Source organism: Anolis sagrei, chromosome 4 (genome assembly GCF_037176765.1).
Source record: "Anolis sagrei isolate rAnoSag1 chromosome 4, rAnoSag1.mat, whole genome shotgun sequence".
In the NCBI taxonomy this organism is placed as follows: Eukaryota; Metazoa; Chordata; class Lepidosauria; order Squamata; family Dactyloidae; genus Anolis; species Anolis sagrei.
The window spans coordinates 242,676,178-242,693,195 of NC_090024.1; the positions used below are offsets into that span (position 1 = coordinate 242,676,178).

Consider the following 17,018-nt stretch of genomic DNA (forward strand, 5'->3'; position numbering starts at 1 on the left):
GGTACAGGTTTCTACCTGACATGCTGCTTAAGGATGGCAAGGACCCAAAGCAGTTCACCTTCTTTTGCTGAGATACCAAAGCAGGGGACATAGCGCTTCTGCAAAGGTGTTTAGAGTGGCTTGTATGTCTTCTTCTGAATGCGCACAGACTATATTATCATTGGCATATAGGAGTTCTATAACAGATGTTGTTGTAACCTTGATTTTGGCTTTCGGTCTGCGGAGGTTAAATAGCTTGCCGTCTGATAGATGATTTCTACTCTAGTGGGAAGCTTCCCATCAACAAGATAAAGTATCATAGCAATGAAGATGGAAAATAAGATTGGGGCAATAACACATCCCTGTTTGACACCTGATTCCACTTTGAATGGGTCACTTTGGGAACCATTGCTATCTAAGACTGTTGCCATCATGTCATCGTGGAGGAGCCGCAGGATGTTTACAAATTTGTCAGGTCATTACCTGATTTTCAGGAGGATGGTCCAGAGAGCACTGCGATTAATAATAATACTGCGATTAATAATAATATTAATAATAACAATAATAATAATAATAATAATAATAATAATAATACATGGTTAGAACAGACTGATAAGACACAACACTATTCAAATGCATATTCCAAAATACACTGGCACCAGTAAAATGCTGGTTAAAACCCACAGTTTAAAATTAACAAAGTTTAAAACACCAACAAGGTTGCACCAAGAAACCAAAATGCAGCCACACAGGCATTTATCCAAATGTCCAGCATTGCTAAAAGGTAAAGGTAAAGATTTTCCCCTGGCATTAAGTCCAGTCGTGTCCGACTCTGGGGTGTGGTGCTCATCTCAATTTCTAAGCCAAAGAGCTGGCGTTGTCTGCAGACGCCTCCAAGGTCATGTGGCCGGCATGAGTGCATGGAGCGCTGTTACCTTCCTGCTGGAGCGGTACCTATTGATCTAGTCACATTTGCATGCTTTCGAACTGCTAGGCTGGCAGAAGCTGGGGCTGACAGCGGAAGCTCACGCCACTTCCCAGATTCGAACCTGCGACCTTTCAGTCAACAAGTTCAGCAGCTGAGCAGTTTAACCCATTTTCGGTCAACAAACTCAGCAGCTCAGTGGTTTAACCCACTGCGCCACTAAGGACTCCCAGCATTGCTACCCAGCGCCAACCTCCTAAGAATCAGGCAAAGTCGAAGGCTTTCATGGCTGGAATCACTAGGTTCTTGTGGGTTTTTTCGGGCTGTAGAGCCATGTTCTAGAGGCATTTCTCCTGACGTTTCGCCTACATCTATGGCAAGCATCCTCAGAGGTAGTGAGGATGTTTGCCTCTGAGGATGCTTGCCATAGATGCAGGCGAAACGTCAGGAGAAATGCCTCTAGAACATGGCTCTATAGCCCGAAAAAACCCACAAGAACCTAATCAGGCAAAGGTTTGAAAATGCAGGGAATTTTGCAAATGTTTCTTCCCTGGGTTCTGTGGGCAGCTCATAAGCCATGCTCTCCATGCCCTTGTTTTTAAAGCTTGGGAAAATCTGGGTGATTTCTCTTTTTTTTCTGGCAAAAAGAGAAGCCAAGCGAGAGAAGGAAGTGACATTCCTCTGCATGTCAGAAAGAGCAAAAGGGGAAGAGAGCAGATGTGAAGCTGCAGCGGATGCCCCCAGCGCTCTGCACGGAGACCGTCCTGCAAACTGGTTCAGGAAGAGAGCCTTTCTCTCGTGCGTACAATGGGCAGAAACAGGAGATATGGGCTGAGTTGAAATAATAATTATAATGATTTTTATTTCTTACGCACCTCTCCTCATGGCTTGGGCAGGTTACAACTATGTGAGGATGCTTTTGGCAGGCTTTAGTTCTGCGTTTAACACAATCCCCCACATAGAGTTGTGTCTAAACTCATAGATGTGTCATATTCAGTCTGTTCCTGGATTACGGACTTCTTGTCTGGACGTTCCCAGAGGGTTAGATTAGGTCATGATGCTTCTTCAGCTAATCTCACTCTCAATACGGGGATGCCACAGGGCTGTGTGTTGAGTCCTCTGCTTTATACGTTGTACAACAAAGAGGACTCTGTCGAGGCATCTGTCACTCTGGCAAATGTTGGCGGTGTTGTGACTCAGCTGGAACCACAGAGTGTCTCTGATGAGGATGATGGGACTCAGGTTCACAATCTGGTTCAAAACGTCCCTGTTATAGACAGTGAAGAACAGGGTGTGGAAATGTAGTTTCCCACAGCAAGGAATGAGATTGTTGATACTGAAAATAGCCAGGTGGAGATATAGATTGACTCAGAGAAGGAGGACAGTTCTCAGCCTGATAATGAGCAGGAAGGGAAACTAATGAACAGAGTGACCTTGACGAAACGAGAACCTTAGATCAGGCTGACCACTTGTAATTCAGACTTCGAAGGAGTGTGAGAAGGGCTAACAAGAAGGAGGTCAAGGGCCAAAGAAACACCTTCATGTTTTGCAAAGGGTGTTAAGCAGTGTGTTTGGGACCAAACTTTTGTCAGAGCAACTTTTCGCTTAACCAAGAAGCTTCCCTTTGCTTGTCTGGATTTATCTTGCAGTTCTTGTGTTCATGGTTTCAGGACTTAGTCGTGTTTTCGTGGGATTTTGCTTTGTTGGTGCCTTTTTGGATTAAGCTTCAAAGTGCTATTTTGTACTGATCTTTTGGAACATTACCTTTGCTTTTAAGAACTTTTTACCTTTTGTTTTTTAACAAACTTTAAAGACACCTGGCTGTGTGCAGTTGGGTGTTTTCAGCAAGGCGAATCTACTCTGAGGTGCAACAGGCAAGTTGAACCAGGACAAGTCTGCCATCAGCTCCACCATGTCAGATCGGGACTTTGGAGAAGACGATGGGAATATATCTCAGGATCCATTGCGACCGCCAAGAGGAAACAAAGGGGTAATCAGTGAAGATTCTCCGAGAGTGGCTGTAGGAACACAGGTTCAATGCATATCCCTCTGAGGGTGAAAAGCTCAGTCTTTCTGGAAGATAACCCTCTCTGTTCTTCAGATATGTAACTGGTTCATCATACCAGGTACAGGTTTCTACCTGACATGCTGCTTAAGGATGTCAAGGACCCAAACCAGTTCACCTTCTCTTGCTGAGATACCAAAACAGGTGAAATAGCGCTCACCTGCAAAGCTGCCACATAGTCTGGACTCTTGATGGTGCCGCATCTTTCCACTGGTGCCGGACTCCATGTCATGGTGTCCTCCAATGATCTGCCACACTGGACAGCCTGTGGCAGGTAATGAGCTCAATTACAAGGGAGCAGGAACATCGGCCCACCTTACATCAGGTTTATTTATTTATTTATTTATTTATTATTTGCACTTGTTAACCGCCACTCTCAGCCCAAGGGCGACTCGTGGCGGTGTACAGAACATAGAACATAAAAAGACAACAGTTTACAGTAGGTTAAGACCATAACACAACATCTTACTAATACACAACAATTAAACTAAAAATCCGCTTCGTCTTGTTTGGGGTCATAGTCAATCTCATAGTCATAGTCCATTCCGGTGGTCGTTCCAAAAACATAGCACTTAGTTGAAGGCCTTTTCGAAGAGCCAGGTTTTCAGGCCCTTGCGGAAGGCCATGAGGGAAGGCGCCTGTCTGATTTCAGCAGGGTTGAGCTGGAATCTCACTTTGTACACATATGATTGCACGCCCATCCACCATAGCAAGAATGGAAAATGGAATGTTGGAGGACAGGAAAAGAGATTTTAAGATGGGCTCAAAGCCAACCTTTAAAACTCTGGCATAGACACTGAGAACTGGGAAGCCCTGGCCCTTGAGTGCTCCAGCTGGAGGTCAGCTGTGACCAGCAGTGCTGCAGAATTTGAAGAGTCATGAATGGAAGGTGAAAGAGAGAAACGTGCCAAGAGGAAGGCATGTCAAGCCAACCCCCGCCGGGACCACCTTCCACCTGGAAACCAATGCCCTCACTGTGGGAGAACATACAAATCAAAAATAGGGCTCCACAGTCACCTATGGACTCACCACCAGTACATTGACCTTGGAAGACTATCCTACTCGGTCAACGAGGGATCGCCTAAGTAAGTGACCATAGCAATAGATAAAGGTAAAGGTTTTCCCCTCACATTAAGTCCAGTTGTGTCCAACTCTGGGAGTTGGTCTTCATTTCCATCTCTAAGCCGAAGAGCCGGCGTTGTCTGTAGACACCTCCAAGGTCATGTGGTCAGCATGACTGCATGTAGTGCCATTGCCTTCCCAGACAGAGCGGTACCTATTGATCTATAGACACTGAGGACTGGGAAGCCCTGGCCTGTGAGCGCTCCAGCTGGAGGTCAGCTGTGACCAGCAGTGCTGCAGAATTTGAAGAGGCAGGAATGGAGGGCGGAAGAGAGAAACGTGCCAAGAGGAAGGTGCATCAAGCCAACCGAGACTGCCTTCCACCTGGAAACCAATGCCCTCACTGCGGGAGACGATATCGATCAAGAATAGGGCTCCATAGTCACCTACGGACCCACCCTGGAAGATGATCCTACTCTGACAACCTGAGATCGCCTAAGCACCTATTGATCTACCCACATTTGCATGCTTTCGAACTGTTAGGTTGGCAGAAGCTAGGGCTAATAGCGGGAGCTCACCCTGATATAGAGATTGTCTGGTTTGCTTACTCTGGAACATGCAACATATCATTGTCCTTCTTTAGAGGTCCCTTTGAAATCTATGATACTATATCTGGCATGTGTGTGTGTGTGTGTGTGTGTGAATCATATCTAAGAATTTATCTATATCTAGGCTGAATGGCTCTTTCTCAGGAGGGTTTTGATTATGTTTTCTTGGCCTGGTGAAGGGAATTGGACTGGATGGCCTTTAGGCAGCATTTCTCAACCTGGGGGTTGGGGCCCTGGGGGGGGGGGAGTTGTGAGGGGGTATTAGAAGGGTCTCAGAAGACCACCAGAAATCACAGTATTTTCATGGGGGCTCAGAATGCTCTTTGATTGTAGGTGAACTATAAATCCCAGTAAATACAACTCTCAAATGTCAAGGTCTATTTTCTTCAAACTCCACCAGTGTTTACACTTGATTATTTGTGCCAAGTTTGGTCCAGATCCATCATGGTTTGAGTCCACAGTGCTCTCTGGATGTAGGTGAACTGCAACTCCAAAACTCAAGGTCAAGCCCACCAAAGCCTTCCAGTATTTTCTGTTAGTCATGAGAGTTCTGTGTGCCAAGTTTGGTTCTATTCCATCGTTGGTGGAGTTTAGAGTGCTCTTTGATTTTAGGTGAACTATAAATCCCAGCAACTACAACTCCCAAATGATAAAATCAATTTTTTTTAGTGATGGTCACTCGTTGGCCTTATAGGTGTATTATGTCCAAATTTGGTGTCAATTTGCCCAGTGGTTTTTGAGTTCTGTTAATCCCACAAACGAACATTACATTTTTATTTATATAAGATGACCCAAAAAAGGGGACCCGAGCAGGTCCACACACAGACCTGTGGGTCCCGGGATTTGTGCCTGTGATGTCCGGACTTTGTTCTGGACTGGACTGTGGCGCAGCTAGTTAGTAGCCAACTGCATTAAGTCACTACTGACTGAGAGGTCATGAGTTTGAAGCCAGACCTGAAGGTTGGTGGTTCGAATCCATGAGATGGAGCGAGCTTCCATCTGTCAGCTCCAGCTTCCCATGTGGGGACATGAGAGAAGCCTTCCACAGGATGGTAACACATCCAGGTTTCTCCTGGGCAACATCTTTGCAGTCAGTCAATTCTCTCACACTAGGAGCGACTTGCAAGTCGCTCCTGACACAATAAAAAAAGGTGAAGTGGTGTTTCACAATTCTTGTGCATCTCTATCAGCATGGAGTTATCCTCCATGCCTATGTCATGATAGGTCCCTTCTACCCTGCCATATAATGCAGATTATCAAGGCAGATAATCCACATTATTTGCTTTGAACTGGATTATATGTGCCTGCACTGCCATGTGAACCAGTTCAAAGCATCCTCAGAGGTAGTGAGGTCTGTTGAAAGTAGGAAAATGGGTTTATATATCTGTGGAATGACCAGGGTGGGACAAAGGACTCTTGTCTGCTGGAGCTAGGTGTGAATATGTATTGTCAAAGGCTTTCATGGCCAGAATCACTGGGTTGTTGTAGGTTTCTCCGGGCTATATGGCCATGTTCTGGAGGCCTCCAGAACATGGCCATATAGCCCGGAAAACCCTACAACAACCTAGGTGTGAATGTTTCAACTGACCACCTCTCAACAAAAGTTTGCTCTAGGCACTGTCAAGCCATTATACGCTAATCAAGGTGGTCAGTTGAAACATTCACACCTAGCTCCAGCAGACAAGAGTCCTTTTCCCCACCCTGGTCATTCCATAGATATTTAAACCCTTTTTCCTAGTTCCAACAGGCCTCACTATCTCTGAGGATGCTTGCCATAGATGCAAGCAAAACGTCAGGAGAGAATGCCTCTAGACTATGGCTGTATAGCCTGAAAAAACCTACAACAACCCAGTGATTCCAGCCATGAAAGCCTTCGACAATACAGTTCAAAGCAGATAATCTGGATTTTGTGGCAGTGTAGAAGAGGCCAAGAAAACCTTACAAAATGCTTGAGGTCACCCTTAGTCCGTAAGTGACTTGAAGTCATTATATATGTCTATGTGTACACACACACACAAACACACACACACACACACACACATATATATATACACACACAGAGAGAGAAAATGATTTGAGAGAGACGGTTTCCCCGGAGGTTAACTGTCTGGTTTTGATTTTATATATTTCTACATATCCTTGTTGCTACTGGGTTATGATGCATTCCTCCTGCTGTCTTTCCGCTTGAGGTTTTATTTACTGTTTTGATTTGATTATTTCGGTGCTTTGTGCATTTATGGAACGGAACGATCTTTAGAAAACGCATCAAGAGAACTGGAACGAGAAGAGAGTGGCGGGGCAGAGGCGGGCTTCGTTTGGGGAGGTGGCATCCAGGCCCCTTCCTTCTACACCGCCATATAATCCATGTTGTAGTAGCGCCTGTTAGTAACCCTGCAAGTGGTAGTATGAGTGGCAGAAGGGGGAAAAGGAGTGCTCGTGAGGAACAACAAAGGAAAAGGATCTGGTATATACTTATGGCACCTACCGATGAAGACTCCTTCGAAAGGTTTTCTGATAGCAAAGGGTAAATGAGTGAGGGAGAGGAAGGAGATAAGGTGGATGTGAATTGTGACAGCGCGAGTGGCACTACCTATGTGTAGAACGGTTAGTTGCAAGATTTAAACTGTTGTATCATGCTTAATCCTGCCTTTTTACCCTGCTTATGTATAGTTGGATGGATTGGTTACTTATAGCTGTCAATCAGTACTGTTTGGCTCCAGCTCTTCCTGCAGGAAGGGAGTGCTTCCTTTCTTTTCATTCTGCCATCAGAGTTTCTACCAGATGGACGTGGGTAAGAGATTTGACTCTAAAAGACCCTGATTTAAATTACCTCTCAGCACCAGTTCTGAGGTTTTTTACCCTTGAGACTTGTGCTTCATGTTCAGACCAACCTGAACGACGTTGGAAGTCTCAACTCAAGCGCCTTCAAACCGGTTCTTTTGGCACCAGAGGAAGATCCTGAGTCTTCAAACATAGGCCATCTGAACTGGGGTTGTGGTTTGCTCCAGGATTCACAGCCATTGAGGAAAGAGGAAACTTGGTGAGGCTTCTCAGCTTCAAACACCTTGGACCCCTCTCACCCTTTCACCCCTCTGAAGTTTCCAGCTCATTGCTTTGAAGAAATAACTCTTTTCGATCAATAAAACTTATTTTGAGTTATTTACAGTGTTTTGGGTTTTTGAGAGTTCCAGTTTCCTATAGGAAATACCATTGCTTTTACTATGCGGATCTTCGTTGCCAGTGTGATGTCCCTTGTTGTTCATTCGTTCAGTCGTCTCCGATTCTTCGTGGCCTCATGGACCAGCCCACGCCAGAGCTCCCTGTCGGCCGTCACCACCCCCAGCTGTATCGAGATGGTTCCTTGCTCTCCTCCCAAGAAGGAAACATCTTCTGATTTCCTGGCTGCAGTCTGCGTCTGCAGTCATCTTTGCGCCTAAAAATACAAAGTCTGTCACTGTCTCCACGTTGTCTCCCTCTATTTGCCACTGATCAATCAGTCCGGTTGCCATAATCTTGGTTTTTTCTTATGTTTAACTGCAACCCAGCTTTTGCACTGGACATTGCCTGGGAAATGGTCCAGAGCCCATTAGATTCCCTCTTTCTCTCCTTCTCTGCCACTTTTCCCTGCCGAGTATTTGAAGCCCGGAATTAAATGTGTCTCCGTCACATGGATGTGTGTCCTTGGTAACGCAGCCATCCGGAGCCGCCAGCAAAAAATGCAGCGGCCAAAGAGATGCCTGATGTGCATCCCGAGCAGGGCTGCCAGGCTCCTTCTCATCGGGGATGATTTTGATTATTCACCATGCGGCCTGGGAGAATGGGAATTACAACCTATGCTGACTGGGAGTAATGGGAATTGCAATGCACACAGACTGGGAGTAATGGGAATTGCAACCTATACAGATTGGGAATAGTGGGAATTGCAACATGCAGACTGGGGATAGTGGGAATTGCAACTCATACAGGAATTGGAACCCATGAAGACTGGGGATAATGGGAACTGCAATGCACAAGACTGGGGGTAATGGGAATTGCAACCCATGCAGACTGGGCATAGTGGGAATTGCAACCCATGCAGATTGGGGGTAATGGGAATTGCAATGCACACAGACTGGGGGTAATGGGAATTGCAACTCATCCAGAGTAGGAGTAATGGGAATTGTAACTTATGCTGACTGGGGGTAATGGGAGTTGCAACCCATGCAGACTGGGGATAATGGGAATTGCAACGCATACAGACTGGGGGTAATGGGAATTGCAATTCATTCAAACTGGGGGTTATGGGAATTGCAACTCATCCAGAGTGGTTGTAATGGGAATTGCAACTCATCCAGAGTGGGAGTAATGGAAATTCCAACTTATGCTGACTGGGGGTAATGGGAGTTGCAACCCATGCAGTCTGGGGATAATGGGAATTGCAAGTGAGTGGACTGGGGATAATGGGAATTTCAATTGCAATGCTCATGGACTGGGGATAATGGGCATTGCAATGCACATGGACTGGGGGTAATGGGAATTGCCATCTGCATAGACAGGAAGGTGACACCAGGATTCCATAGCACTTTTTTTGTTGTGTTGGTCATTTCAGGAGAATTGGTCGTCTGCAAGGATGTTACCTAGAGGACACCCGGATGATTTTGTTGTTTTATCATCCTTGTGGGAGGCTTCTCTCATGTCCCCGCATGAGGAGCTGGAGCTGATAGAGGGAGCTCATCCGCCTCTCCCCGGATTTGAACCTGCGACCTGTCGGTCTTCAGTCCTGCCGGCACAGGGGTTTAACCCACTGTGTTAGGGAAAAGAGTTAGGGACTCTTTTCCCTAACACTAAAAATAGCAGTATAAATAATAATAATAATAATAATAATAATAATGCAACTGCTATTCCCTAACACTAAAATAGCAGTTGCATTATTATTATTATTATTATTATTATTATTATTATTTGCATTCATAATAATAATAATAATAATAATAATTCAACAGCTGTGACGCAATGACGTGGAATCCTGCAACGATGATGATTAATAATAATAATATCTCGCTCTTGTCTCCCTTGAGACTCTTAAGCCGCTCACAACATTTACAAAACAGTGCAGTTTAAAATCCGGGACAGACAAATATTAAAATGGAATTAAAACTCAGTAAATTAAAACACTTAAAAGTTCACCTTTTTAAAAGAATTGGCTGTGATCTGGTTTGAGCAATTGGAACCCCGGCAGAGGAGAAGCAATATAAGAAATAGCGTCCATCAATAAATAAGATAAAGGTTGCTTACTCCAAGGAATTTTCGCTTGGGATAAATGGATTGCAAGAGGAGGCTTGCCGTCCTTTGTTCGGGGAGGACAGATGGCACAGGCGGTTCTCCATCCCCAAAAGGCACGTTTCTCCCTCCTGGGCTGTGGCCCCATTGGCCCTTTGGGACTCCCGAGGCCTCCGTCTCCATTTCAATTTTCCATTAAGTTCAGATGGTCCAGGAGGAAGGCTTCCCTAGGGTCCCTTCTGCTAAGGAGGCCTTGATGGATGGCTTCCCATTATGGCTCAGGGCTTGGCGGGTGGGAAGAGAATAATAATAATAATAATAATAATAATAATAATAATAATGTATTGTCGAAGGCTTTCATGGCTGGAATCACTCAGTTCTTGTGGGTTTTTTTGGGCTATATGGCCATGTTCTAGTGGCATTTCTCCTGACGTTTCACCTGCATCCATGGCAAGCATCCTCAGACTTCACCTCTGAGGATGCTTGCCATAGAGGCAGGCGAAACGTCAGGAGAAATGCCTCTAGAACATGGCCATATAGCCCGAAAAACACACAACAACTGAATAATAATATTGTTGTTGTTGTTGTCATTATTATTATTATTATTATGGCTGTCACATAAGTCACCATACATACAGGAATGGAAAATTATAGCTAAATTTACCTTTATTTACAAAATACTCATTATAATATAATATACTAGCTTTACCCGCCACGCGTTGCTGTGGCCAACCTTCTCTCCCTCTTTCTCTCCTTCTTTCACTCCTTCCTTCATTTCCTTTTCTTCTTTGCTTTCTTCCTTCTCTACCTGTTTAGTTCCTTTCTTAGCTTTTTGCTCCCATCCTTCCTTCTCTTTGTTTCTTTCCTTCCCTCCCTCTTTCTCTCCTTCTTTCTCTTCTTCCTTTGCTCCGTCTTTCCTCCCTTCCCTTTTTTCTTTCCTTCTCTCCTCCTTCCTTCTCTTCCTCTTTCCTTCCTTCTCCCTTTTTTCCTTCCTCTTTCTCTCCTTTCTTCCCTCTCTATCTCTTTCCTTCTTTCCTTCGCTCTTGACTTCCAGACTTCCTTTTCCTTCTTTCTTTTCTTCCCTCCCTTTCTCTTCTTTGCTTTTTTCCTCTCTTCCCCGTCCCAAATTCCCCTTCCTTCCTTCCTTCCTTCCTTCCTTCCTTCCTTCCTTCCTTCCTTCCTTCCTTCCTTCCTTTTGACACCTTCCCTTCCCCTTCCCTTTCTTCTTTTTTTCTATCTTTCTTTCCTTTCCTCCTTCCTTCCTTTCTCCCTTCTTTCCCATCCTCCTTCTCTCTCTGTATTCTTTCTTACCTACCTTTCTTCTTTCATATACCTTCTCAACTTCTCCTTCCTTCCTTCCTTCCTTCCTTCCTTCCTTCATACACCTTCCCTTCCTTCCTTCCTTCCTTCCTTCCTTCCTTCCTTCCTTCCTTCCTTCCTTCCTTCCTTTCTCTGTTCTTTCCCATCATCCTTCTCTCCCTTTCTTCTTTTTTCCTACCTTTCTTCTTTCATATACCTTCTCAACCTCTCCTTCCTTCCTTCCTTCCTTCCTTCCTTCCTTCCTTCCTTCCTTCATACACCTTCCCTTCCTTCCTTCCTTCCTTTCTTCCTTTCTTCCTTTCTCCATTCTTTCCCATCCTCCTTCTCTCCCTTTCTTCTTTTTTTCCTACCTTTCTTCTTTCATATACCTTCTCAACTTCTCCTTCCTTACTTCCTTCATACACCTTCCCTTCCCTCCTTTCTTCTTTCTTTCCTTCCTTTCTCCCTTCTTTCCCATCCTCCTTCTCTCCCTTTCTTCTTTCTTTTCTTCCTTTCTTGTTTCATATAGCTTCTCAACTTCTCCTTCCTTCCCGTTTAGGGGCAGAGGAGGGTGGGGGCGTGGCGTGAACGTGGGAGGGTGGGGGCATGGCTTGAACGTGGGGTGTGTGGCTTGAACGTGGGGGGTGTGGGCGGGGCAAGAAGAAGGAGAGGCAGGAGGTAAGGTTGGCGTATGGGTGTTTAGGGCCGGGGCGAAGGAGGGTGGGGGCGTGGCTTGAATGTGGGGTGTGTGGCTTGAATGTGGGGGGCGTGGGCGGGGGAAGAAGAAGGAAGGGGAGGAGGTAAGGTTGGCGTATGGGTGTTGCACGCGCCGGAGGACTTCGGGGAAGAGCCTTTGCGCGGCAATGGAGGATGGGGGCATGGCTTGCGCAGAGGGTGTGTTGGCCGGCCATGTGCGCACGCCGGGGGACATCGGGGAAGAGCCTTTGCGCATGCTCAGTTGCTTTTTGTAATTGCGAGTGTATTAAAATGTTGTTTGGAATTTTGATTCGCGTTGTGCATACTTTGTGGGTTGAGGTATGTGCACGGCAAATTTGGTGTGTTTTCGTGGGGGGGGTTTCGCGTTTTGCTGTCCCGTTGAACGCCCTTTCCATTTTTATATATATAGATAATACTATATATTACACGTTATGGGAAATTATAGCCATGTGTGCTTTTATTTACAAAATATTCCTGATCATATATGTTATATAATTTTTTATATTTCTTTATATTTTCCTCCTCTTTTAAAAGATTCTCATCTAATCTCCATTGGTGCAAATTTGTTTTCTGGTTTATTGTCATTTCCAATGACCCGTGATTTGAAAGATCTCTGGGTATGATTCTGATTTTAGAGATACTTAGTGTGAGCGTTTTGGAGGTCCAGCTCATATCGATTCTGGACCACCCCTGGTGTCGGTCTGAAAAGAAAGTGTAATCTCTTTCATTCTCGTTATGTACGCGCCAAGCATCTTCGGGGTTCCAATCTTCTTTTAATTTCAGAAAATTTGTTGGTAAGGTACTTATATCCTTTCCTCTCTTTTTTATTGGTTTTGGTTTTATCTCATTTACTGTTCCGAACACCATTAAAGTCACCCATTATTATTAAATGATCAAATTTTGTCTCCTGAATTTTGTCACACAGAATTGATATAAATTTGGATTTGGGTCCGTTTGGTACATATATGTTACACACTAATTGTGACGGCGCGAGGGGCGCCACCTATGTATAGAACTGTTAGTTGTAAGATTTAAACTGTTGTATCATGCTTAATCCTGCCCCTTTTTACCCTGCTTATGTATAGTTGTATGGATTGGTTGCTTGTAGCTGTCAATCAATACTGTTTGGCTCCACCTCTTCCTGGAAGGGGGGAGTGGTTTCCTTCTTCATTCTGCCTTCAGAGTTCGTACCAGATGGACGTGAGTAAGAGACTTGATTCTAAAAGACCCTGATTTAAGTTACCTCAGCACTAGTTCTGAGGTTTTTTACCCCTGGGACTCATGCTTATGTCCAGATCATCCTGGACAATTATTGAGGAGACCCAGGTGCCTTCAAGCCGGTTCTTTTGGCACCAAAGGAAGATCCTGAATCTTCAAAACATAGGCCATCTGAACTGGGGTTGTGGTTTGCTCTGGCATTCACAGCCATTGAGGAAACAGGAAACTTGGTGAGGCTACTCAGCTTCAAACCCCTTGGACCCAGGACTGATTGAGACTGTAATGTATGTTTTCCTTCACCCCTCTAAAGTTTTCCAGCTCATTGCTTTGAAGAAACGACTTTGTGATAAATAAAACTTTTCTTGAGCTATTTACAGTGTTTTGGGTTTTTGGGAATTCCAGTTTCCTATAGGAGGGCAAGAAGCAATCCCCTGGGGGAAAGGTGCCACGTCCATCCCTTCTTCATTAAGACTAATAGCCCCCAAGCGTGACACAACACTAATATTTTCTGATCCCCTTGTTTTATGATAATTCCCACTATTCTGCCCCCTGTGTTTTTAAAAGCCAATTCAGGTAATAGTTTCTCTTTTGCGTAGATCACCACCCCTCGTTGTTTTTTTTCTAGAGCTGCTGAATAAAATTCTTTACCTATTTTTTTCTGTGTTAAGTGTGCTGCTTGTTTTTGTGAGATGTGTGTTTCCTGTAAAGCTGTGAGGTCATAATTGCCCTTTTAAATTTGGTTAAATAACGTTCTCCTTTTCGCCGGTGAATTAAGACCATTAGCGTTGTTAGAAAAGCACTTTATTTCTCATAAGATTTCACTCATTTTTATCATCTTGGGTTTTTTCTGGTCCGTCATCAATAGTTTCTGGTCTGTTATTTTGGGTATTTGTCTTAGAATAGGTGTTTTTTTTTTTACATAGTCTGGGGAGTCGAAACGTCATTTCTTCTGTTTGCTTCCTAATAGTCGTTGTTCTGTTGGTGATAATTCATGATCTTTCATAAGTTCTTCGTAAACGTTTGCTGCCTTCTCTTCAGTGGCCAGCCAATGTCTTTGGTTTTGATGCTGCCATACCTAGTAATTATCGCCCAGTTTCAAACCTTCCGTTCCTGGGCAAGGTGATTGAACGGACAGTGGTGGGGCAGCTACAGCAATTCTTAGATGAGACTGCAGGTTTGGACCCCTTTCAATCAGGCTTTCGTTCAGGTCATGGGATAGAGACTGTCTTGGTAGCTATTCCTGATGAAATTCATCGTCAGTTAGACCGAGGCGGATCAGCGCTATTGGTACTCTTGGACCTCACAGCTGCATTTGACGCTGTGGACCATGACTTGCTGATTCGTTGATTGGCTCTGTCTGGTGTACGAGGTTTAGCCCTCAAATGGTTCAATTCATTCCTCCGGGACCGGAGACAGAGGGTGGAGTGGTCAGGCCAAAGCTCTGAGAGCTCCTGCCTTTGCTGTGGAGTGAGTTCCTCTCGCCCCTGTTGTTTAACATCTACGTCCGACCACTTGCTGGACTGGTGCGGAGCTTTGGCATAGAGTGCTACCAGTATGCAGATGATACCCAGCGACTCTTGCGTCTCGAACCTGGGACAACCGTGATTCCTGAGAACTTTAAGCTGTGTTTGGAAGCAGTGATGAGTTGGCTGCAAGCGAGCAGACTCGAAGTGAATCCTGCAAAAACTGAGATACTCTGGCCCGGTCAGCCGCCAGAATTAACCCAATCTCTGCCTGATTTCGATGGGGAAGCTCTGGTTCCGCCTGCCACTGTTAAAAGCCTTGGGGTTGTGTTGGACTCATCGCTGACGATGGAGGCCCAGATCACTGCCATAAATAAGCAGGCCTTTTTTCATCTTCGCCAGGGAAATTGGCATCCGACCTTTCGGTAGAAGCATTGGCAACAGTAATCCACGCAACAGTCACCACTAGGTTGGACTATTGCAACGCCTTATATGCTGGCCTTCTGAAGTCAACGACCCAGAAGATTCGGATGGCCCAAAATGCGGCAGCCACGCTGCTAGCGGGATTATCTATAAGATCCCATATTAACCGATTCAGCAACAACTGCATTGGCTACCAATAGAACATCGGATCTCTGACAAGATACTGATCCTGACATTTAGAGCTCAAAATGGCCAAGGACCTTGATATCTTAGGGACCGCCTCATTCCTTTTCCCCATCAGTGGTCACCTCGATCCTTCCAGGAACATCTCCTCTACATACCGGGTCTACGGAGGTACATTTGGAAGCTACAAGGCGTAAGAGCTTTTTCGATCAATGCTCCAATTCTGTGGAACTCATTGCCTCCATATATTAGAGCAAGGTTGGAGTTGCGACCTTTTGTAAAGGCACTCAAGACTTGGCTGTTTGGTTGTGCATTTAAGTAATCGGATCAATTTCTGCCATAGTCACTGTTTTTATGTTGAATGTTTTTATGTTGAATGTTTTATATTGTGTATAAGCAATTTTAGTTTGTAAGTCGCTCGGAGCACTTTGGTGGAGAGCGACTAATGAAGAAATAAAGTGATGATGATGATGATGATATGTCACCATCAGTCCTTCCGGTTTCTCTCACCTAAATCTTATCTGCAGCTTTAAAAGTTATTGACAAGCTGGAATGTGTCCAGAGGAGGGCGACTAAAATGATCAAGGGTCTGGAGAACAAGCCCTATGAGGAGCGGCTTAGGGAACTGGGCATGTTTAGCCTGAAGAAGAGAAGGCTGAGAGGAGATATGATAGCCATGTATAAATATGTGAGAGGAAGCCACAGGGAGGAGGGAGCAAGCTTTTTTTCTGCTTCCTTGGAGACTAGGACGCGGAACAATGGCTTCAAACTACAAGAGAGGAGATTCCATCTGAACATTAGGAAGAACTTCCTGACTGTGAGAGCCGTTCAGCAGTGGAACTCTCTGCCCCGGAGTGTGGTGCTTAAAAGCTTCCTTCTTTGGAAGCTTTTAAGCAGAGGCTGGATGGCCATTTGTCAGGGGTGGTTTGAATGCAATATTCCTGCTTCTTGGCAGAATGAGGTTGGACTGGATGGCCCATGAGGTCTCTTCCAACTCTTTGATTCTATGATTCCGTGAGATAGGAGTATTTTCTTCTTTTATTAAGCATCGTCTGTGGAAATTCCTTCATTATTATTACTTGTCTTTATATATAAGTGGGGTTTTACTATTGTTTTTCAAAACCATTAAGCGGCTTAAGCGGCTGAGGGGGAAAAGGAAGGGGCCTGAGGCTGTTAGGAATGGTGGGAGTTGGAGTCCAAAAGATCCAGAGGGCCCAAGTTTGCTCATGCCTGCTCTAAAGAAAGAGTAGTAGCCACTGGATTGCAATAATGTGCACGGTCCTGGAAGAGAATGGAGTGGGGAGAAGTTTGGATAGATACCTGGAAGTAATTACTTTTCAGAAGGTAACTTTCCAAGCTTCTAGTAACAGGTCCAAGGATGCAGCATTCACGGTTTGTTCCTGCAAATCAAGGCTTCCTTGCTGACAAGGAAGACTTGGCGACGAGTGGGAAAGACCAAAATATTTGCAAACGTTGATATTTGGGTACATGAGAAGGAGGCGGGCATGGGATGGCAACGCTGGATGTGCGAAGCTATATATAGGGAGTGTTATGTTATGTTATGCACGTCCCTAGAGAAGTAGGTCCCACTGCATTCAGCATGGGGGACCCTAGAGGCCATCTAGTCCAGCCCTTCCTGCCAGGTAGAAAGACACAATCCGAGCCCTCCCGACATAGGCAAATCGTATTTTCTGGTGTATAAGACGACTGGACATATAAGACAACCCCCCACTTTTAAGATCATTTTCCTGGGTTAAAAAGTCATCTTGTATGCCGGAAAATATGGTAATTTGTTTGCATAGGTCTTTTGCAGGATT

The 17,018-nt window shown here is 45.0% G+C and overlaps 1 protein-coding gene and 1 pseudogene across 1 annotated transcript in view; both read left to right on the plus strand.

Moving 5' to 3' along the window:
* The window catches only part of XKR7 (XK related 7), a 102,469-nt gene that overhangs the window by 62,165 nt on the left and 23,286 nt on the right, over positions 1–17,018 (plus strand). The gene's annotated exons all lie outside the window — the stretch shown is intronic.
* LOC132772634 (uncharacterized) lies at positions 1,997–15,398 on the plus strand (annotated as a pseudogene).